The 24858-nt window shown below is 37.1% G+C and overlaps 1 protein-coding gene and 1 pseudogene across 6 annotated transcripts in view; one reads left to right on the top strand and one right to left on the bottom strand.

Moving 5' to 3' along the window:
* The window catches only part of Sgms1 (sphingomyelin synthase 1), a 287590-nt gene that overhangs the window by 134596 nt on the left and 128136 nt on the right, over positions 1 to 24858 (bottom strand). For 4 of the 6 annotated variants that reach the window (XM_010606276.3, XM_010606275.3, XM_010606274.3 and 1 more), the window contains 3 exons: positions 12980 to 13054; positions 7801 to 7840; positions 2556 to 2698 (listed from right to left, as the gene is read on the bottom strand). The exons of 1 other annotated variant lie outside the window; for it this stretch is intronic. The gene's annotated coding sequence lies outside the window, so the exon portion shown is untranslated. The remainder of the gene's footprint in view (positions 1 to 2555; positions 2699 to 7800; positions 7841 to 12979; positions 13055 to 24858) is intronic. One more of the 6 variants, XM_010606277.3, reaches the window with a different exon arrangement.
* Positions 1369 to 10748, top strand: LOC104849757 (annotated as a pseudogene).

The raw sequence follows: 24858 nt of genomic DNA on the forward strand, positions 1-24858 counted from the left end.
TGTGTGAATATCCATTTCCTACCTCATTTTCATGTTCCTTGAGGATCTACATGCTACAACAATTTTCACTCTTCCTTTAGCAGCAGATTCTTCTTTCAACAAAAATGTATGAAGTTAAATACATAAAGCATATAAAAGCTGAGCTGTTGGCTGATGGGACCAAAAGAGGCCAAAGGCCTTGTCCACATCCCTTAAACACCCTAATAGGACTCTGGAATATTAAGGGGATAAACTGACCGAGTCTGAAAACCAATGGTCTAGTGAGGATGAGGATGATTTAATTTAATAATGATGGTCTATAAAAGAACAATAACAATAAATCATGGTCCTAGTTTCACAAGAGCTTTTTCTAGATGCAGTGTCTCTGATAAAATGTTCACCCCTCTTGCCTGAAACCACAACTCCTCTGTTTCATAACTCTAATCTCTAGCATCAGAGCACTCAGAGGCTTCAGGGGAAGCCATATGCATACTGCCTTGTGAATGCTCTCCAAAACAATGCAAGAGGAGCGTCCCTATGAAGCCTGGGGCTTCCCCTGATCTATGTAGCTGCCTGACTCAAGGTCTGGCGCTTTAGAAGTATTTAGCCAAAAAAATTAAACAAAAAACAGGAAAAGAAAGGTTTAACTAACTAGTATTAGAAGACCTATACCACCTGAAAAAAGCAGAATTTCATCTAACTATGCAAAAGTTACATAGTGTCACATATGGGCTACCTCCAAGAGTAAAAAAGGAAGTTCTAAACTCTCTCAGTCAAAAAAGAATTTCCAGTATTCTACTCATGCACAGCCTTGCACTGAGAAATCTACAAGTCAGGCACTGAACAGAGAAAGTTTTGAACCTAGATTGTCCTAACCATCATTAGTTATTTTATAAGATAGATGAGAAGTAGTGGAAAATATAGAGTTCTAATGAATTTTATTTTAATATATCTGTCCTACTACTGTGGCCTAATCTGGTGAAGTTCTAACTGAACTAAATAAGGATGAGACATACATGAACAACAGCAGGACCAAATTACTCATGCTATTACCCATAGGGAGTACTTTCTCGGCACAAAAAGTAGGTGAAAAAGCACACTTAATGTGGAAAATGCTGCAGTTATATCAAGTAAATATAAATATACAAGACTATAATTTTAATTTTGTATTTTATTTTAAAGGGTTTACATACTCATAGGAATAAAAACAAAAGCATCTATACCAAAATATTACCAGTGGCTATCTCTGGGTGGTGATTTCCATTTTGTTTAAACTTTTCAACATTTACCAACTACCTCTGGAGGTTCAGGAAAAACTAAATACATTTAAAACAAAAAGAAATTTTACTTACTGATAAGTATACCTGAAATTCTGAGACTGGTATGTAAATGCTAGATCTGCCCTTAACAGTGACTGTGTGGCCAAATGCCAGTGATAACTTGCTTTGGTTTGAAGGGCTCGATGCAAATGCTCAGGTGAGGCAACCTAATTGCTATTGGCAGCCTCATAAGCCCAGAAGTACAGCTGAAGGGGACATGCTTGCCAGTCCTCAGGAGCTACTCAGTCCTACATAAACCAGAACTGCCACTGCCATGAGGCATCTCCATAGTAAACAGCTAGCACCAGGCCCACTTAGAAGACCTTGCTTCTATGAGAATGAGTTTTACATACTGTTTAAGACTGCTTTGGTATGAAAAAGAGGAGATAGTATACAGTACTGCCTCCATGGTACAAGACTGAGACTAACATACAGTGCTGAGTGTCAGTAGGCAACCACTTAGAAACTCTTCTACAAAAAGAGATTTATTTAATGTGTTCACAATGATATAATCATCAAAGATTTAAAATACTTAGCACAGGGCATATCTCTAGTGTTCTGTATTGGTAAATGGAGAAAAAGGGGCAAAAATCCTAAAGGACTTAGGTGAGATTCAGCAAGACATATGCTATCCCAAAAGAAAAGAGCTAGTACATTAAAAGCCAGACATCCATTAGTGAACATCAGAGGTAAGAGGACATTTGAAAAAAATATTGGTGACCCTGACCTTGGTGATAAACACCGAGGAGACAAAAACTGAAGGCAAGAAAATTAAGTGGGCCTTAACATTATTACTTGCAGAGCTCAAGAGACAAGCAGGTCAAAGCAAATGATGAACAGGAAACCAATCAATTCAACATAATCACTGCCCAATCAGAAGTATTCTTGATGATGTTCACAGTACTAGTAAAACAACAGCAACAGCCAGTTCAAAGGGCATACATTTGCCGAGCTTTGATAAGAACTGCTCTGCTCACAGGAAAGAATGCAAGAGGTCTTTGGCTGGAAATTTCCTACCACCTACATCCAGCCTGAGTCAAATGTCATCTGCCTTTATTGTCCTTCAAGGCAAAAGGAAAGACTCTCAAGGGGTGAGTCAGAGCAGCTCCAGAAGGGAAAAGTGACCTCCCAGCACACTATTAAGTGTAGAGGAAAACAGACAGAATGTCTCTGAGATCTAAGACTGGCCTCCATTCTCAGAGAACAACTTGCCTGAACTTAGGACAGTGGAGTGGGCCACTCTCTGACATTACATACCTCTGGCAGCTACGGTTCGCATCTATGAACAGGTTCCTTGACAGTAATTCCCATGTACACTTCCTGATGTAGGCTCTTGTCCTACATTTCATACGTTTCTCAATCAGACACTTTTGTACATTCCCAGGGACTCAATGATATTCCTAAAATAGAGGAGTAATTTAAGCTTAACTTCAAAATAGAATCATAGAATTTGAAAACTAAAGAGTCTCACAAATCCAGTATAGCTCATTATAAATAAAAGCATTAAAGACTGGAAGCAAAAAATTCGCAGTGGGGTATTTCTACCTCCCACTTTCACCTTTTCTTTTTCCTTAGAATTTTTAGTTTTCTTACTGCCATAAAATATACATAAAAACAGCTCTCTCCACCTTTTCTTATTTAAAAACTAAGTCTTTTACTCTGTCACACAGAGTAAACACACTTTTACCAACTATCTTAAATAGTCAATTATCACAAATTAATCATAGCGTTTCAAACTGAAAATAAAAGTAACTATCGACTTACCATCTTCTCAAGATGACATAAAAACTGATCTTCTCTCTGGGGTCAAAACATACCCTTATAAGTTATACTTTTTATATTTATATATCTATATTGGTGTGTTTATAACCAGGAAGCTACATGTAATGTTTTGCCCTTCAAACAGAACAAAAAGTATTACTTAGTTAGCTTCTCATTCACAATTTATATTTATATGTGAAAGAATGTGGACTCTAATGGTAGTAACAAAAGCAGTGGCTTTTAATAGTGTTTAATCAACAACATTCATTTGTTCTTTACCTCTCTCCTAAAATCTGTAAGAAACAGACTCAACCTTTTTAGGCTCAAAATAAGGCCTACAACATCGAATATCTGATAAAAACTAAGGTGGTTCTTTTCCCCCTACTTACATCTCAATAAAATTATGGACTTCTTGAAGCCATCTTTAGACAGATGAAATCCTAAGGGATTCAGTGAACAAAATGAAGTAACTGCTCTTTTGAGCAAACTATCAAGATTAAATCTATAAAAAAACAATTCTTAGAATAAAAGAGACCACACTTTTGATACTCCTATAGAACCTAGTTTTCCCAGGCAATCCCCTCTAATCATTTTATCCTATCTATAAGAAATCATGCTACTCCTGTAAATAACTGAATAGTCACAAAAAGCAGCTGTTATAATTATTTTTTAAAATTCTAAATAACTAGGCTCCCTTGCCATCAATTTAAAATTATTCAATTAAAGCTTCAATAATATATTTACATATTACAAAAGAAAATTATCCCCTGATCTTACCAATGTACAGTTTATAAACCTAAAGGTTTATTAAAAAAAGACAGAAATATGATGTTGAAGTCTCATATTGTTTCATATAATAATAATGTGTTTGTTTTAAAAAATGAAATAATGTTTGGAAAGAAAACTTAATTAATGCTTGCTTTGAATGCACATAGGTGACTTGACAAGCTAGTTATCAAAAAAGGAAGCAAAGAAGATGGACATGGTAGCACATGCCTATAATCCCAGACGCTGGGAGGCTGTAACAGAATGATCACAGCTTCAGGCCTGGCTTCTGCAACTTGGCAAGACACGTCTCAAGGTAACAAAATAAAATAGGGGTGGGAATTCAGCTCAGTGAGAAAGCCCTGGATTCAACCTCCAGCACCAGCACTATCACAAAAAAAGGAGAAGAAGAAAGAAAGAAAAAATAGATTTAACAGTTTTTTTTTTTTTTGGAAGTTGGACCTAATAAAAAGAAATATGAGGCACAACTGTTTCAAAAGCTTTTAAATTTAAAATGCAATACAAATTTGAGGCTTATAGATGGCTGACAAAACCAGGCCTGTTTATCTCCACTTCCCTCTGACTCCACATAAAAATGACAGTAAAGAAAGAAAAATATATAAATCCATGAAGACAAAAGAAATGGAAAACTATCAATGAAGACAATATCCACCAAGGGTATTTTGCAAGCTAGACAGCGGAGATGACTGACTGAAGGGCCTGAGAAGCAAACAAAAAGCCAGAAGACTTTCCAAAGCCTCGGGAAAGGAGGCTTCCATTAGCTCAGATGGCGAGACAAGGGGTAGGACTGGAAAAAGCAGGTATGCATAAAAAAATACCCTTCATTATATATAAAGATCACTCAAAATAAAGAACTAAAAGTAAGATCTGAAACTATAAAATTCCTAGAAAAACCTCATGACACTGGACTTGATAATTGATTTTTCTGGATATGACACCAACAGCACAAGAAATGAAGGTAAAATAAATAATAAAAGCTTCTGTACAAGTCTGGGCACTGTAATATATCCCTGTAATTCCAGATGAGGCAGGAGGAGGGCAAGTTTGAGGCCAACTAGAGCAACTTAGTGAGACCCTGTGCCAAGGCTTCCTGCATGACAGAAGAGTTCACTGAGTGAGAAAGGACAGTGAGAGATTAAGAAATGTAAAGAAGAAGACAAAGTTTACATACTGAGGCCAGGTGGAAACTTTGCCCTGTGAAAAGGCTTGGCTTGCATCCTCAGCACCTTTATTTATAATGTACAGGAGGAAACCAGAAGGAGATGCCTGAGTGGAACAGGAGAACGGGTAGGGTCTACAGGAGACAATGCTTGATGTTTCTCTGGTGGATAGGCGGGAAGGAAGACAGTCCTCTTCTTGGCCAGGCCTTGCTCCACCACGCCCTCTTGTTGCCTGTTCTCCTGCAGAACCCTGCCTTGTGGATGGGAGGAAGCAAACAAGAGGCCAGTTCCTCATTCCACACAGGGCCCTGCCTCATCCACAGGAGGAGGCAAGTTAGGCCTGATCTACAGTGTAGTACTCCCAGCAACGCTGTCTCAAAATTTTTAAAATGATTGGAAGTATAACTCAGTGGCAGAGCATACTGAGTCCAATCATCAAAAATAAATAAGTAAATACACAAGTAAATAAATAGAGCTGGGGATATAGCTCAGTACCCCTGGGTTTAATCACCAGTGTTGCAAATAAAAGAAAAAAAATAGGAAAGTTTATAGAGCAAAGAAAACCATCAACACAGGAGAAAAGACAACATACAGAATGGAAGATATGTACCAACCATGGATCTGCTTAAGGCATTAAAAACCTTAAAAGCGCATATGAAAAATATTAATAATAATAAAATAATGATAACTACAATTTTTAATTCCTATAATCCAACAACAAAAACACAATCCAATTTAAAAATGGACAAAGGACTTGAATGGACATTTCTCCAAAAATGTTATACAAATGGTCAATAAGTATAAGAAAGGATATTCAACATCACTGATCATCAGGAAAATATGAATGAAAACCACAATGAGATATAACCTCTCATGTTATACCGATGGCCACTACCAAAAAATAGAAAATGATAAATGTTGGCAAAGTTATAAAGAAACTCGAACTGCTGGACACTCTTGGAATATAAAATGTACAGTGACTATAGAAAACAGTCAGATGCATAAAATATTAAAAGTAGAACTCTCATAGGACTCAGCAATCCTACTTCTGATGTAAATCTGAAATATTTGAAAACAGGAGCTTGAAAAGATATTTGCATGTTTATGTTCACTGCAACCTTATTCACAATAGCCAAGAACAGAAGCCACCTAAATGTTCACTGACTGATAGCATCCAACCTTAAAAAGAAAATCCCATCATTTGCTGTAACCTGTTTTGATCCATGAGGATCATTATTCCAAGTGAAAGCGGTCAATCAGAAAAAGACAAATACTGCATGATTCCACTTAAATGACTTAAGAAACAAAGTAAAATTACAATTCACAGAGGCTGGGAAGCAGGAAAAGCTGTTATTTGTTAGGTACAGAGTTTCAGTTTTTCAAAATGAAAATGCCCTAGAGATCTTTTGCACAATAATGTACACATGGTTAGCATTGCTATACTGCACACTGTAAGTAGTTAAGATGGTAAATTTCATGGGATGTGGTTTTTACTACAATAAAAAAATTGAGATACTCATTTAAGATTATCTGGGTGGGCCCAATGTAACTATAAGGTTCACAGAAGTGGAAAAGGCAGAGAGAAGAGTAGGTAAAAGTAACGCAATGTGAGGAACACCTGACCTGACACTGCTGACTTTAAAGGAGGAAGAAGGCCTCGAGCCACAGAACACAGCTGACCTCTGGAGCCGGACTCTCCCCTAGAGCCTCTAAGAAAGAATGCAGTCTGTCAACACCTTTATTTTAGAGAAAATGGTATAGCAAGACTTCAGACCTGGGGATACCAGAAAAGACTGGAATAGTCTCACAGAGATCTAAACACTACAGGGGTGTCCTACATGACTCCCCCAAATCCTCACTGTCAGGCTGATAAACCTCAGAAAGGTGAACAGAGGATTCCTGTTTGAAGAAACTAAAATGTCAAGAAAAACAAAAATCTACACATTCTGATGAGTAATGGCCAGGTTCTTCCATGCCCAAGGACTCTCTAGCAAAGCCCAGACAACTAACTTCTAGTCTACTTTTTATTGTCTCACTCTTAATAAATGGCCATTAATGCATATACTGTGTTGTTTAGAAATGGGTAGGAGAATATCAGAAAATAGAACTTAAAAAGGGTTATCTTTAGGCAGTAAGGTTATTTAAAAATGGAGAGTAGCTATTATAGTACCACTTGAATTACTGAACAATCTACACATAATTACCTCAAAATAAATAATAACAAAAAGGAAAGACAGAGAGAAGAGTGAGAGGAAGGGAGCAGCTAGGGAGGACAGAGAAGACTGATCTAAAAAAGCAGTTCTATACATCGTTATAAAGTTGAGATGTTCATCTACACAGAAAGAAAATAGCAACTGTCTTAACATTATGCATATGGCTACTTGTAGTTTAGAATAAAATTTCCAATTACAGCACCATATGTAAATTCTAAAAGTACTGGATTACAAACAACTAAAATGACACCATACTGTAGAAAATGGTATTGAATGCTGGAAAATGAGATTCTATAATAGGGAAGACACCAGTGTCAAATATGTGTGTAAAGAGCTGGAAAAATTATTCTGTGGTAGGAAAAAACATTAGTTATACTTTGTTTTGTATAAATATGTCATTGTTCAATGTACATATAACTAAATTAAATGGTATATACATGTGTTTATTTCACCTATATCCCCAAATATTTCATATATATCTTAAGTTGGCCACAAGGAATTAATTTTTTAGATCTTTCTATGGGAATACACAAAAAATAGTAATTAAGCATAAAAAATAAAGAAATTAAAAATCTCTTTTACCTGAATCATGTTGTTTTTCTTCATTAGTCTTCTTTCCAATCTAGGGGAAAAATAAATAAATTAAAGTGCATTCTTTGTGTAATGAGCTGCTTATAAGTAATAAATTGCCAGGTGTAGTGGTACATGCCTATAATCCCAGCACTCAGGAAGCTGAGGCAGGACTGCCACCAGTTCAAGACCAGCATGGGCTATGTGGTGAGTTCAAGGTCACCCTGAACTACAGAGTGAGACCCTGTCACAAAGAAAAAAAGAAAGAAAAAAGAAAAGATATCTAAAATTTAAGTTAATTCCTATTCACTTCTTGTTATCTATGGGGGAAGGAATATCCTTTTTCCACTTATGCTTACTTCTGGCAGTCTTGATATTCAGAGTAAGTTGCTATTACACAAAGTCAAGCATAAGCAAGAGTGTAAATCCAATGCCAAAAACATGTTACACAGTAAGTACAACTGATGGTGTAGTGAGGATTTTTCTTTCTTTTTTTGGTACCAGGTATCGAATGCAGGACTTTGAGCTTGTGAGGCAGGCAGTAGAATCACTGAGCTAAATCCCTGGCACCTGTGCATTTATAAATTATCCTCTCTCCATTCAGAGAAATGACTGCTAATGTATTACATATAAATGATTAAAAAAAGGAAAGCACATTTCTCAAACTATAAGAATTATAATTCTGGGATAAGAAGGGAGGAGCAAAATGTTTACATTTTCACTTTTACCAAAATGCAATCTACAACAAGCTAAGTGGAATAATTACAGACCACAAACACAGGCATATAATCAAAGGACTTACATACACAATTAATCCACTTCACGCTAAAGGCTTAAAAATGCTTCTTCTTTCATTTCATAAGACTTTCTTGACTAAAATATGACCCTTCAACACAGAAATGTGAATATTTAACTAGACTATACATGCACATGTATTAGGGTACTACAGAAGGGGGGCAGGTACCATTTTTAAAAATTAATAAATGTTTTTATTAGTCTATTGCATAAAGAAAAGCCAAAAATCTTGAGTAGCTTAATAAATTTTTCTTAAGTAAACACATGTAACCACCCAATCTCCCAAAAGGTCACTATTGCCCTGACTTCAAACGCCACACATTAGTTTTCTCTGTTGGCAAGGTTATTTGAATATAATTATTATTCATAGATCTAGCTGACAGTCGTACAATCCTTGTATTTGGACTAAAATGCTTTAAGGAGAGAGAGGCAAGTACTAGCTGGCTCTAAGTAACACAGTTTCAGAGAGAGGAAGAATTTTGGCTGGTTGGTTGGCTGGCTGGCTGCTTGAGGTGAATCTGCCAATTCTCCAGATATCTTAGAAGCTATTTTATGATAGAAATGAAAGAAAAAGGGCCTTCATATGTGTCCCGGATAAATGTGCTACTGGACCTTGATGGGGGAAGATAGGAGCAGAGGGAACAGAGAGGCAGAGGGAGTTTGGCCTCTTTTCCATGGTGCAAAAACACTCTATAAACAAAGATAAAACTTGTATGTGTAGAAGCTAGACTAAGTTACTATTGCCTTATTTCACCCACCCTTCCAATTCCTATGAAAGCTGTTTTGCTCCTCCCAGCCAACAGGTAAGGATAGCCTCAAAGCAGCAGTAGGTTGTATTAAGTTAACAGTAGGTGAAGCAAATTAATTCCTCTTTAAAGTCTGTATGCAGGGCTAGAGACTGGATAAACAAAATGAGCAATGTTCTCAGAAACAAAGCTATGTGATTAGATGCAGAATAGGTTGTGCTGTTTCTGCCCACAAATCATTTAAAGAAAAGGAATCAAGTTTTCAGGATCCAGAATCTTCTAAATTATCAAAAAAATCAAATGGCTCTGCCACTCATGAAGTAGTCATTTATCTTTCTGTATCTCAAAGGAGCGGTTTTAACAGAAACCCTTATACTTCGCAAGCTGTACTATTCTGGCATGTTAACTGCTTTTATTGAATTTGGTGCTTTCCCTCTGCAACAGGAGATACCAGAAGAACAGGGAGCAGTCACAGGTGTAGAAAGACAAACTGCCACCTGAGATATTGGGGAATCATGAAAATGGCACCTTCCAATGGCATGTCAAAGCCGCATTATAAAGTAGGGGCCAACGGGGAGCATAGTTCATAAAAGAACTTTCTATGAGAGGAAGAAGGGAGTGAGGAGAGGAGACAGAGAAACAGAGACTCACTTTTAAATAATGTAGCAGGAGGCGTCCCCCTGCAGCCTGGGGTCAGGAGTTGGGGTTTGGGTCTCAGGGAAGGGAAGAGCAGGCTAGCCGGTGGGCAGGTGGGCAGGGAGGAGGCTCCAGGGGGTGAGGGAAGGAGCTGTGAGGAGCAGGCAGCATGGACGCCACAGAATCAGCAAGGAGCACCCAGCCACTGCTGCGCCCCTATGGCCATGGGGAGGACACTCGCAAGGACCTCATACCTCCTCTATGAAGGCAGACAAGTCCAACCACTATCCCCAGTTTGAACCAATAGTCTCTCTTCCTGAGCAAGAAATTAAAACGCTGGAGGAAGATGAGGAACTTTAAAAAATGTGAGCAAGTCATTCCCATTTGCTTCAGAGAACGATAGCCCAGAATGGAAAGAACAAGGCACCAGTGACATCAAGCTCCTAAAGCACAAGGGACAAGACCCTGAAAGATCTGTGCCAACCACTGAATCATGCCCTCCACAGAGCAAATGCAAGATCCTGGGTCTGGAATCCCCACGCTGATTTCGCCGACGAGCACGCCAAGCCAGAGCTGCTTGCCATCTGCTTCCTAAATGCTGAGAATGCACACAAATTTAAAACAAAGTTTGAAGAATGCAGGAAAGAGATCAAAGAGAAAGAAAATAAAGGACTGGGCAAAATGATACTGCTGGAAAAAGTAGCTGAGAAGCTAGAAGCTCTCTCTGTGAAGGAGAACAAGAACCCTGGAGAGGAGACTGAAGAAAAGTCAGAAACACAATGAGTCTTAACTTCTCTCCTCCTTTTTCTTTTTAAAATTTTGCCCTCCCCACTTTTAAATTTATTTTTAGTTCTGTTTGTTTCTACAAGGGATTTATATACAGAACTGAATTCCAACATTGAATCCATTTTTTTGTTTTGTTTTCCTAAGTTTTTACCCCATTAAGGATAACTTCAGAAAGTTCATTTCCAGGTCATGAAAATGTACTATGCTAACTTTCTTTTCCATAGGTAGAAGCACTTATTTATAGTCAACAAAAATAGTAAATAAAAATGCATTTGAAACCCGGGGAAAAAAAGATAATATAGCAAAGACCCATAGCTAAAAAGGTTTTCTTGAATCCTCACTGGTAAATGCAAAATAATATCTCAATGACAGTAACTATGATTGTCAAGCAGGATAATATTTACATTTAATTCTACAAGACAACTGACAAGTAGGAAAAGATTAGAAACCTCACCTGTCTCATATATAAACACTGAACTCAGAGGCTATGTAACTTGTCCAAGGTCAAAAACTGATCCAGAATTGCAGTTTGAGGATGTATGAAAGGGTTCCAAATCAAGTCTATCCAATTATCTCTAGGGTATAGCACTGAACACAACAGCACTGATTTAAATAATGAATATATGTATCCGGCTCTTCTTCCCAATCTCAAATCATTTAGTAATCCTCTCACTACTTTCTACTTTCAAACTGCTTTTGCTATCATCCTAGAAAAAGGATACTGACATTCCTTCCTTCTGTGACATGGCAAAGGGGTCTTGTTAGCAAGAGGATTGAGGACATAAAACGTAAACAGGCCTGCATGGACAAACTCCATGGATTACATAACTATGAAAGCTGCTGAGAGTATGGTATCCTTTCTTACATGGGATTTAGGACAGGGAACGCACAGGAAGAACCTCAGGCATGTTTTTGCTGTGAACACATTCCATGAAGATCCATGAAGTTCTTTCTGGGACTACATGAGTAAGCAAAATTAATTGTTACACTGTGCACTATAAAGCTTCCAGGGGGGAAAATTACTTAAATTACACTCAGAAGGCTTTGGCTCTAAAGTTTTAATTAGAACTAAGAAAAGGTGAGACAAGAATTTATAGAAATTAACCCAGTGACTTTCAGAATATGGGGGTGGAAGACGGGATAAGGTACCCTTCTAGTGTCAAAAATTCCAGTATAGCAATATTCTTACTCCTATGTTTTTACTACTGATGACTTGCTCTTAAGAATAACATGGAGAAGAAGGTTCTACAAGTAAAAAGGAATAGGCATAAAAAATAAGCCAAGGAAGGGAAGAATTAAGGTTCACAAAATTCTGTAAGATACAACCTCCCGCTTTAACAAGTTGACATTTGTAAACTGCTTAGATCTGGGAGAGCAGAACTTTCAACTCTGGGATAAATCTCACTGATTGATTGACTGATGACTGACTGACTGTCAAAGGCTTCCCAGAAGCAACTATGACAGACAGTGGTAAAATTCACTGCCATTGTGCCCGATAGACATATGTCAGTTTTGATAGCTCCCTCCCAAACCCTTTAAAGCAGTTTAGTTATTTATTCTCAAGGAAAGATAGTGTCCAATTAGACCCGAATAATACAGAGACTAGTAATAAGATAATATCAACTTAATTATATTTTCCACTTAAACCATACTCTATTAGAATAATAACCACTGAAAACTTTTCCTTCTGATTCATAAATAGCATGTTATGCAAATTACAGCTTAATTTAAGAGAATACAGAATCTAAAATACAAAGTTTATGTTTTCTTCCTTTAATGTCTAATTCTCAACAAAGACAGTTTAACTGAACTTTTCCTTCCTTACCTCTGCTTGGAGAAGAACCTGTGCTATCTCTCACAAGGTGCTGAAATACCCTAGCCTGTTCTTTAGCTTTGGGGACTATAATTCACAGTTGCCCACTGGAGTCACCCATAACCCACAGACTTTCTCCTGCCAGCAGCCGGTACTGGCTTTCTTTACAAAGAAAGACTTTCCACTAGCCTCAGAGGAAAGCCTTTATCTACCTTTCACTGCACAACAGCATTCTTACTTCTTCCAGATTAAAAGAACCCAAGGAGCAAACTGAATGCTATCTCCCAGCCTTTCCTCAGATCTGCCAGAATTTATAATCAATCATGATTCTCTTGTGTAAACCACAAAGCTCTTCTGAGGGACCTAGCTGGGTGTAAAAGAAAATACAAAACATAAAAGATTATCTATTAAATACCTTGAGAGTTTAGCAGCTTCTCAACTTGTCTCTGAAATGGGCATTTGAATGGAGGATTTTAGGAGGACAGGATCCCTAGGAGAAAAAAATCCAGTATACTAAACTGTGGGTGCTAAATAAGAGATTTAGGGAAAAGGAACTCCAGAGAAATATACCACACAGTTAAGGAGGCAGTTACTCCAAAATTAGTGAAGAGTAGAGGCAACTGTGCTTCAGGAAATAGTGAGATACATTCATGGGAACAAAGCAAAACTGGTAAAAGCCAAGAAACTAAATCCGATTTGGGGTGTAATACCAAAGCAAACAATGGATCCTCTTCTCTTTCACACCAAGGGTGACCAAGTTCTGAGGAAAGAAAAGGTACTTTACCCCCTTATTAGGAAAACATTTATAATGCCAATGGTGACACTGCTGAGCTAAACAGCAACGTCAACAACACAAACACTTCCCTGTTAGGGGCCAGGCACAACTGCTGGACATTTTACGCATGTTATTTGAAGCTCTGAGACTGGCAAATACCTCTCTAGGTTCATTGATGGGAACTAGGATATATGGAAACAGAACTGGATCATTCAAACAAAAAGGGTTTTTTATTCAAATTAAATCTTCAAATTATATCCCCCTCCCCAAAGACAAATCCCAATCCCTATTTTACCTGTTGCAGGCTGCCTACCAATGCCTGAGGTTCCTAGAAATTTAACTTAGAAATCACAAAATGAGGATATAATTTTCTAACATCACAGTCTTTCTATTAAGAAGCCTTGCATCTCCTTAATAGAAATAGATTTAGTTGCTTTTAAATCCCTACCCATAGATGTGCCAACGTGATCTTCCTTGTGAGATTTAATCACAGCTTCTGGAGGGCAAAAGCAATACTACTATCTCTGTGCTTATATTGTGACAGACTCTGGTAAGCACACAGGAAGCAAATAACATATTTTTGTTACCAGTTATATCAAATCAAGCTTCTCAGTTCACCAGCAAGACTCACCTTCACTTTCCACATTAAGTCATTATTTTCGTCACTGGACTAGCACCTACCTCCAGAGATGTATTCATTATAGGTTTCTCCTTCTGCAGTTCCCTATAATATCCTCCCCATCCTGTTTCCTACCCTGTTAATACATGCACATTATCTGGCTTAGAAAAAGCAATGAAAACAGACTCACAAAGATGGAAGGACTGTGCACACAATCTTTTCTGACTTAACAAAACTTTCTTCTCAAAATGCTACATATATCCCCAAAAAGTTTTGGATAGGTAAGTAATTGTCATGACATTACATTTGAATATAATAAAGCTTCCATTGTATAGATTACTCTGCTACTAAAATTCTTTTTTAAAAAATCAGATTAAAAACTATTCATCCTTTCAAAAAGTATTTTTCTATACTATAATCTACTATAGTCTATGTAGCATCCACTTAAAATAGTACCACTATTTCAGAAAGCCCCAAAGCACATGTAATATCCCAGACATAATCTATATAGTTCAGCCATCTAAGTACTTTAAAAACAAATCTAAGTGCCTTGATTTTTTTGAATCTGGATTGTTTTTAGATACAGAGAATAGGTGTTTATGAGAAATTAAAGAAACTAGTAGAACAATGAATACTTTCTAATTTAAAATACTTCAAAAGAAAATTCAGTATGAATCATCAAAACAAGTTATCATAATAAACTTTGCAAGTCACAACAGCTATCTTTTATGTTTCTAAGAAGCAAAACTTAGAAAATAAAAGATAGAATAAGATTCCAAGTTTATCCAACTCTTATAAAACAAGAGATATAATCAAGACGTGTGATGAATGATTAAATTTTTAAAACTTTTAAATTATTATAGTAAAAGATACATTGTCCTAGTCCCCCTCAAAATACCCCCTTCACTTTGAGCACACTTGTCCCATCAACATTACTACTTTCTGAAGTCCTCTTTTGTGTCTTTTCCTGGCAGCCCTGATATCCAGCACTGATTCAAAATGTTTACAGCAAATTCTATCAAAGGAAAACATTACAATGTGTCCTCATCTACTTTATTTGCTGGTTCTGGCACCCTGTGACTTTCGCCTACTCCTCAAAGTCAAAATGTCCATGAAAGGTTAACGTTTTGAACCAGTTCAAGACATCAAGACAGGTATGACCACACAACTAAAGAGAATTCTAAGAGAGGACTTCCAATAGCAAGGTTGGTAGTGCATACCTGTAATTCCACCACCTAAGAGGCTGAGGCAGGATCATCTCAAGTTCAGGGCCAGTCTGGGCTACCTAATGAGTTCAAGGGTAGCCTGGACTACATAGCGAGACCCTGTCTAAAAGAAAAATAGTGCAAACACCGAATAATTTCTGGTATGAATAAACTATAATAGTACATAAGAGCCTAATGATATAATGGACAATGTGAAATAGGAAGAAAGGGGCTAAAGGTGTAGGGAAAGTGGGAAGGGTAGGAAAGGTAATCTAAAGAGAATTCTAAGAGAGGACTTCCAATAGCAAGGTTGGTAGTGCATACCTGTAATTCCACCACCTAAGAGGCTGAGGCAGGATCATCTCAAGTTCAGGGCCAGTCTGGGCTACCTAATGAGTTCAAGGGTAGCCTGGACTACATAGCGAGACCCTGTCTAAAAGAAAAATAGTGCAAACACCGAATAATTTCTGGTATGAATAAACTATAATAGTACATAAGAGCCTAATGATATAATGGACAATGTGAAATAGGAAGAAAGGGGCTAAAGGTGTAGGGAAAGTGGGAAGGGTAGGGGAAAGGTAATAAGGGAAAAGAAAAAAATATGAGAAAATGAAAAAATGGAAATGAAGTGTTTGTAAAGGGGGAGGGCAGGGACAAGGGGAAAAAATGAGAACCAAGACCTGTCATGTAAAGGTACAAGATCCCAATGATGAATGTAACTGTACTGTATACCTAGAATGTACCAATAAACTCAATGAGGAAAAAAAAAAAGGAAAAATAAAAAGAAAGAGGACTTCCAGAACTGCTCCAGGAAGTAGCAAGAACAACAGGATGAGTGTGTTTGGTGTGTCTGTGGGTGGGTGGTGTTTTGAGAGATTAACTGCATTATTCCTTTACTGTAATAATTTTTTAAATTTAAGCATTTACTTTATTTTTGGATCATATCTTATAGTTTAAAAGATAAAATCTAAGGGCTGGAAATGTAGGTAAGTAGTAGAATGCTTGTCTAGGATGAGGAAAGCCCAGAGTTAAATCCACTTCAGACAAACAGCCTAACTGATTGAAAAACTAAAATCAAGAAACTGAAGGAAGCTGCCATTTAGATGTCTGGGTGAAAGGTCATGAAGGCCAAGCCTGCCACAGAAAGCAAAAAATGGACGGGAGCCAGTTCTTGACCTGGGATTCATCCTTATGTCCTACCTTCTCTTGACTGAAATTCATTTGGCTTTTGGAACCAAAACAAACAACAAAGCTCACAACAGCAACCAAAGTTAAATTTTTATTAAACGACTTAACAACTGACATGTTTCGTTATAACTTATCTTTTTTGAGGAAACAACTTATGTATCAGAAATCAGAGATCAAGTTTTTAAAGAAATGTATTTTTATTATTTTCAATTTTCCTCTGGACTTCAAATTTCTTATTATAAAGTCAGTTTATGAGTTCTCTAAATTCTCTTCTATGCTTTATATAATCTCAGAACAGGCAGTCTCTCATATATCAATAGCTCCCTTTCAGACACAGAAGAACAAACAGTTTTTTAAGCAGTGCAGGAAAACATTCTCTACGATATAGGCTGTTACATGTTAAATCCTCATTCTATTCATAATTAGAACAAATTCTATAAAAATTCTTAAAATGAGTCAGGTTCCACACCATCTCACTTTAATTTTATGTACAAAGAATATTAGAATTTCTCATAGTGCTTGATTGCTCTATTTTTCATGAAAAAGTTTCACTAAACATTGTGCTTCTTCCATCATTTAAAGAAACTAAGAAACAGCAATTGTATTCAGTTAGAGAAAATACTGAAGTGCTACAGCCCTAACCACAGTATTTTCAACACTCTACTTTGCAAGATGAAGGGCAGGGTAATAATACAAGACATTGGAACTCCAAACACCTGTCCTGAATATTCTCATTACTCTGGTTTTAAGATAAATTAAAAGAGGAAGTAAAAGGGGTATGGGAAAGGAAAGAAGGGAAAAGAAAAAATATGAGAAAAGAAAAAAATAGAAATAAAGTCACTGTAACTAGAGGGGTGAAGGGGGTAAAGGGAGGGCAGGGGAATTGGGAAAAATAAGAACTAAGATGTAGCATGTAAAGGTACAAGATCCCAATGATGAATGTAACTGCACTGTATACCAAAAATGTACCAATAAACTTAATGAAAAAAAGTACAAAAAAAAATATAAATTAAAAGAGTGCTTATCTCAGAGTCTAAAACTTTAACCAGTGAATGAATGAAACAGGTCAAACAGCATTTCTTAAAATACTTTGGGAAAAACTGTCCAAGACTAGTAGGTGTTATCTGAGTCAATGGGGCTAAGCTTTGACTGACTTTCTGCTTCCCTGGAAATAGTTCCAAATAACATGTGTCCATTTTGTTAATAGTGTGTCTGGAAAAAAAGGGAACCCTGAATATTACATGTTCTTATTCTATGAAGTATTAATCAATTTTGTTAACTACTGATAATTTCTGCATTCTTGGGTCCCCCCCAATTCTTCAACATCTCCTTTAAATTCCTTATCAATTAAGTTAAATTAAATCTTTAATTTATGTTCATTTTATATCTATAAGCAACATGTTTTTAACTTTTTTGAAATTTATTTTTTAGTAATGACTGTCCATTTTAAAATTAATTCCTGGGCCAGGGATGTAGCTGAGTGGCACTGCACCTGCCTGGCAAGCAGAAGAACCTGAGTTTGATCTGTGGTACCAAGGCAAAAAACAAAATTCATTCCATTCAAATACCTAGGAGAATATTTACTGGAGTGATAGCAAATATATAAATATATAACCTATCAGGCTAAGAATATCTGATTTATGTTATCTAGAAGCCAGATCCTTGCAATACACAATACAATACAATATTATCCAGATCCTTGATAATAAACAGATGGCAATGATGTACACAACACAGCAAAGCAAGTAACACCTGATGTAAAGCCTTGAACTCCCACTATATAGATGCACATAAAACATGTGCTTCTTAATGGATAGAATGTAAATATTCATAAAACACAAATGCATGCAGAAGGTGGTCAGCTACACGTGCAAGTTACATGCATAAAAGCATATCTAAAAGCATGCTCAGACCCATGCAATAAAGACAAGTGGAACCCAGAAAGTGAAGCAAGTACATTTATTACAAAAACAATAATGATCTTGATTCAACATGATGCCCTTGTCCCTAGTTTTCTGAACTAAATAGCTATGTAGCTACAAAAACAATACTGATCTTGATTCAACATGATGCCCTTGTCCTTAGTTTTCTGAACTAAATAGCTATGTAGCTAAAGGAGCAAATCAAGTCGCAAATTTACAGGAAAACCTTTCAAATCCTCCAGAAGTTGAAGCTCTGCAAAAAATATAGGCCTGTGATTGTCCACCTTGATAAGACTTCAAAAGTACTGGTGCTATAGACACTAAGAATAAAATGGGGCCAAATGATTCCTCTTTAGTGGGAGGTTAACTATATCATTCATTTTTCCAAATAAAAAAACCCAATCAACTAGAAATCAATATAGAAGTTTCTTGATGAGTGAAACACATTTATACAGAGGATTTACACAGTAGCAATCAGAAAGATTCTTGCGAGTAACAAGTTTCCTACTAATATTTAAAGTGGTAATTTATTTATTCACTTTTAAAAATGTGATTTAAACACAACTTTCCAACACTACAATAATCTGTTCAATCAAACAATTTCAAGCTTTATGCATATGTAAAACTACCCCAGATACAACTTCATGCAGGTTTGGGGAAGTAAATGTTTAATATCCTATACTGACTGGCACAGGAACCACCAAGATCATTCAGGTGCCCACCCTCCTCCTCTTCTGCCTCTTCAATTTTCATACTTTCCAACCACATGTTACGGAAGGAATTGGCAAGTGACACACAGAGAGGCAGCAGAATGGAAGTAAAATAACAAAAGTTTACTCCGTTGATGGGGATCGATCACACCTAATCGCAGTGCCCTGATCGACCCAGTACTGGGGTACAACTCCCCCTTTAATAGGGTTTTACAGCCTTGATCTCATTCAGATGGTCACACTGCATTTTCACAGTTCACACTGCTGATATTCAAAACATGGTGGCCAGGCAGTTGAATTTCAACCCGCATGTAGCACTTCTTTGGTAGGGGAGGTTACCTTTAAAATTCATTTAGTTATCTATTCTAGCCCAGGGGAAGGGGTCATGTCTGGTCAGTAAGTTAACAATGTTTCTTTTCATTTACAAAACTTTTTAGGGAGACTACATGCCTCCTGTGCCTGTTGATTGTTATTTTACATTAAAGCGCTCTCTATCAATCCAACATCCCCCACCTCCACTTCAGTCTCTAGATGTCAGTCACAGTCCACTAAAACCCCTTCTTTAGCTTCAACTGCCATTTGGTCGGGGGTACTGGGGATTGAACTCAGGACCTTGCACTTGTGAGGCAGGTGCAGCACCACTGAGCTAAATCCCCAGCCCTAGCTGTAATTAGCTTTGTTTTCTTTGCCCTAGAATTTCTCAGAATCCTGAATATGCTAAGGACACTATATATCTTCAGTAATGCACCACCTCTTGCTTCTTAGAACTTCAAAGAAACTAAGCTGATTGACTTAGCCTGGCTCTACATAAAAATCTGTCTAGGCCAGCCATATGCAGGGACAAAGGGCATCACCAACTCAGGCATTAAGGCACATGCCTATAATCTCAGCCCAGTGGGAGACTGAGGTAGGAGGATCTCAAATTTATTAGGGCCTTAGCAAGACCCTGTCTCAAAATAAAAAATAAAAAGGACTAGGGGTGTAGCTCAGTACAAAAGTCCTGGTTTCAATTCCAAGTACAGCATAAAACAAAACAAAATCCCACCAGCAAGAAAAATTGGAAGATATGAAGAAAAAACTGCCTAGGAATCATTCTTATACTCAGTTATTGCCCTAATATCATACATTTCTATTACAGGGGATGTAATAACCACGGGGTACAAAGCATTCTGATCCTTGGGGGGCTTGCATAAATAAAGCAAAAGTCCTCAAATGGATCAATTATTTAACAGTGCATTAAGAAACACAATAAAAAAGTTACTTTCTAGCCTGAATTTTTTACTTTCTAAGTTAAACTCCTTCTGAAATGTATTACGTTTTTCTTACTTTTCCATTTATAAATGTTCTTTGAATGTGCAGAAAATAAAGATGCTCATAGGAAAGAAAAATTACAAATAACCTTAGTCCTCAGTAAGAAACACACATGATTTTTAGTGATTTCTTTCCAGTCTTTGTCGCATAACTAAGAGAAGAGGATCTTTATTGGGCATCTGAAATGAACAGACACTTCTCAGACAAAGAAGTAGAAACAGCAAATTTGCTGATGTGTAGCTCAAGCACCAAGAACCATATGCCCACGGGGGGCATATAGTGCTGAGTAAATATTTAATTGCTGTCTATGTAATTTCTGTATACTTGTTTACATACTTCTGTATATTTTATATAATTTAAAATTTTATGCGTTTTACTTCTGCATATTTCTTATTTTATAAATTCATTTACCTTGGAACTTTAGGACTACATATATTGCTTCTTTTTTTTCGTGTTATTACATATGGAGATATTTCTAAGCTATTAAACTACTGAATATTCTACATTTTTGCCATCATCACTTTTTCCTGAGACGTGGCTGGCTCACTATTTTGTGGCAAGTTGGGGTAGTTTTCCTTCATCTAAGAGTTACTCAGATTCATGGTAAATTTTTCAAAAACATGTTGGCTCTTAACAAATTAAGAGCATATATGCACATAATTTTGTAAGCTGTTTCCACTAAAAGTATATCCTGAATCTTTTTCCATCTCCTTACTTATATTTTTAGCATGTCTTTTTATTTTTCTTCAACCAAGAACCCCAGAACACAATTTTCATATGTTCTTCATGAGTTGAGGTTATGATTAAAAATATAAACTACTGTAATATACCCCAATTATAGGTATAGACAATATACACATAAGTCAAAAGGTATAACTCCAGGAGATACCCTACATCTGCTGTTTGCTTTAAGAAATTCCCTAATATCAGACTTTGAAATCAGTGGTTTCTCCCTTATGAAGGTAAAGAGATAAAATAGCTAGGTTTGCTGGGTGTGGTGGCGCAGGACTGTAATCCTAGCACTCGGGAGACTGAGACAGGAGGATCACTGTGAGTTCAAGACCAGCCTGGGCTACAGAGTGAGTTCCAGGTCAGACTCAACTACAAAGTGAGACCCTGTCTCACACAACAAAAACAAAAATAAAATCAAAAACAAAAACCAAGGGCCGGGAATCTAGCTCAATGGTTCTCATGCCTCACAAGTACAAGAACCGGATATCGATCCCTGGTACAAATAAAACAAAAAAAACAAAAAAACAAACAAAAAAAACCCAGACAAACAAACAAACAAAAAAGCCTAGGTTAGATACAAAGTAAGTCAATAATTGAAACTTTGCTCAACTAACATTCCCATTCTTCATACAAGAATAAAAAGGAGAAGGAAGAGAATTCTTTTTCTGTTCTATTAACTTAGGTGATTTCAAAACAATATTTATGACTTGTGAACCACTAATGAAAGGTCTATTTCATCAACTTCAATGAACTTCTTTCCTTGTCACTAAGAAATGCATATCCCTCAACATCTTCAAATCTGTATAAAGGGATATGGATGTAGTTCATTCTGATACCAGCAAATTCTCTGTCATCATTTATCAGGAGACATTCCTGCAAAATGATTAACTATGACCCACAATTTAGCTCCAGACATGCTGTGAGATTAAAGATGCTTTTAAAAAGATATCATCATTCAGTGATCTTCCCTGGAGGGTGAATCAGCTTAATTAAATCTGTTCCCCCAAAAAACAATTTATATTCAATAAGCATAGTATTAAACAAATGAGGCTTATATATTAGGAAAAGAGAAGGTAGGTTTATTAAAACTAACTTCTAACCCTGCTCCTATAAAGTGGCAATGACTATTGCTAGTTACCTAAGAGGATATAAACAAGTAATCTGTTCAAATAACCTTTAACTAAAAATACAAAAAGGGTATGGAAACTATCACCACTGTAAACAACAGGCAAATTCTATATCTACTTTTCCATATATCTTACAAACTATGTCTTCCACACAGCAGTGTCATTCAACAAATTCTCTCAAACAATCAGCTGTTCTCAAATGGTAACGTTTTTCATTCACCAAATATTCTTAGGAATAAAGATGTAGCCCAGTGGTAGAAGGTGATCCCTAGTACTGCAGAAAGCTACCCAGGAGGCGGACGCAGGAGATCACAAATTGGAGGACAGCCTGGACAACTTACTGGGACTGTCTCAAAATAAAATCATAAAAAGAAGTAAGGATATAGTTCAATGCTCCCTGGTTCAATGCTCAGTACTAACAATAAAAAATAAATTAATTAGAAAAAGTCCTTCGCTCCATGGGAACCCTCACAATTAGGACATATAAGATTATTCAATCTGCCTTAATCTTCTTAAATTCAGGTGGAGACTGATCCCCGAACATCTGCTAGAATAAAAGGGACAGGTCTCATGTAGGCAATTGGTTTTGATGACATTATAAAGCTGCTTAAGTCTATGTTTGAAATACCTTTTCTAAAATAGCCACAAACTTGTTCTGAAGTCTCACGGTGTACTGTTTCAACTCAGTTACACCACCCCTCCAAATGTCTCCCTTCGAAAGGTCAAAATCACTCACTAGAAAATAAACATGGCTCAGTCAAATACATACATTTGCCTGAAGCAAACGGTATTGCTAAGAAATGACTCCAGCCTTGGGCTCAGAGATAGAGGCTGAGTCCAGTCAAGTGCCAACTCAATTTTCATTTGAAAAGGTACTCTCTGTGCCTTGAGAGAGGGGATTAAATCTGTAAAATACAGAGTTGGTGAGAAGATGTCTACCATCTATGAGTCTGGATTAAGATGATTTGCATTTATAATCTAACTATTTCAAATTAGGCGTTAAGAATAGGGTTTAATTACTGTTGATTTTTAAATTACTACAGGAGGCAACAGTATGCTAACAGACAAGCTTTGAAGTTCAGAAATGTAAATATGATACCTACTAGCAAGAATTAAAACTACAAGGTGGCACTTCTTGATGACACAGTGATCGCCTTACTGACATGCAGTGGGTGAGGTCCAGGGAGACAAACATCCTGCAATGCGTAGGAGAGGCACACACAAGGCCTGCTTTAAGTAACATCTGTGAGCAACCCTGAAGAATCTGGGTTTTGGACCCAATGGCTTCTCATTAACTGTGTTACCTTTAAAGAGCTGTGATTAGGTCATTTAATTTTGCGCTTCGAGTTCCTCAAAAGAAAAAGGGGAATGAAATTATGGTCCTCAAAGAAGTACTTGGAGATTAATGTATAAGGACACAGTGTCACCAAATGCTGGCTCTACAACCTAAGAAGGATGGGCCCTTGTATCCTCAGCTGCAACTCTCTAGCTTTCGTATGCCCTTATCAGGCAAGAAAATTTCAAGCAATTTGATGAATAGTGACATAATACATGCTAGCTAATGTTACTATTTGTACATGTCTAACATATGGGTGCTCTGAATCATACAACCCCTACCCAGCTGATGCTGAAGGTTGACCGGGCCCCACACTGAACTAGAACTCAGGAATCATGCACCCTGCTCCCAGCTGATGTTGCCCCTGCTCCTAGTTACTTACTCCATAACACAGGGCAACAGAGGTGACAACCAACAGATTGAACTGATGGAAGAAGAGACCAACACCCAGGAGAGGAGTTTGCTACAGGACTGAATAAATACCCTATTACAGAAACTGGGAGAGACACAGACTTGAGTGATAGGAAGGGGAAGGGGAAGGGGAAGGAGAGATAACACAAATTAAAGCCATTAGTAATGAAAAAGGTGAGGGCCAGGGATGTAGCTCAGCAGCAGAGTGGCTCCCTGGCAATAGGGAGATTCTGAGTTTGATCCCCATTAGAAAGAGAAAGAGGGAGAGGGAGGGGGAGGGGAGGGGAGGAGAAGGGGGAGAGGGAGAGGGAGGGAGGAAGGAAAGAAGGAAGGAGGGAGGGAGAGAAGAAGGGAAGGAGGAAGGGAGGGAAGGAAGGAAAAAAGTGAAATAACAACATAATGCCAAAATTCAGAAACTTAGTAGCCAGAACTTCACAAAAATGCATACCAAAAAATTGGAGAACTCAGTAGAAATGAAGATTCTTAGAATGAATTGCCAAAACTGAATTTAAAAATCTTAAATGATCTAGTAACAAGCAATAAATCTGAAGCAGTAATAAATTTTAAGATCCAATGGATTCACAGCCAAATTCTACAAGAACTTCAGGTAAGATCTAATACCAATACTCCTTGAACTTTTAAATGAAATTAAGAGAGAAGTACTTCCAAAATCATTCTCAGAAGCTAATATTATCATGATCACAAAACCAGACAAAGATTCAACCAAATAAGAGAACTATAGGCCAATTTCTCTAATGAATATAGATGCCAAGATCATTAACAAGAGTCTGGGAAACACAGTGTGACAAATCATCAAAAATCTCACACACCATGACCAAGTAGGATTCACCCCAGGAATGCGAGGATGGTTCATCATATGCAAATCAATAAATGTAATTCACCACATAAACATAAGCAACACAAATTATGTGATGAGCGGGTTGCGGTAGTGCACACC

The sequence above is a fragment of the Fukomys damarensis genome, unplaced genomic scaffold (genome assembly GCF_012274545.1).
Source record: "Fukomys damarensis isolate Sample0158 unplaced genomic scaffold, DMR_v1.0_HiC HiC_scaffold_20, whole genome shotgun sequence".
Lineage (NCBI taxonomy): Eukaryota > Metazoa > Chordata > Mammalia > Rodentia > Bathyergidae > Fukomys > Fukomys damarensis.